The following is a 209-nucleotide window of genomic DNA, read 5'->3' on the forward strand; positions in this document are numbered from 1 at the left end:
GCTAACGGACGGACAGAAAGGGTTTATCGAGTTGGTCTTCGCTCTCTCTCGATGGAACCACGAACATAGAAGAATCGATCGATGGATAGACGTGATTGACTCGCTCAATCAATGGACGAACAAGAGGGATGAATCACTCAACACACTCTTAATTCGCAGCTTCAATAGACTATAGTGAATCACACACTTAAATCTAAAGAACAAACAAA

Source organism: Capsella rubella, unplaced genomic scaffold (assembly GCF_000375325.1).
Source record: "Capsella rubella cultivar Monte Gargano unplaced genomic scaffold, Caprub1_0 scaffold_72, whole genome shotgun sequence".
NCBI lineage: Eukaryota > Viridiplantae > Streptophyta > Magnoliopsida > Brassicales > Brassicaceae > Capsella > Capsella rubella.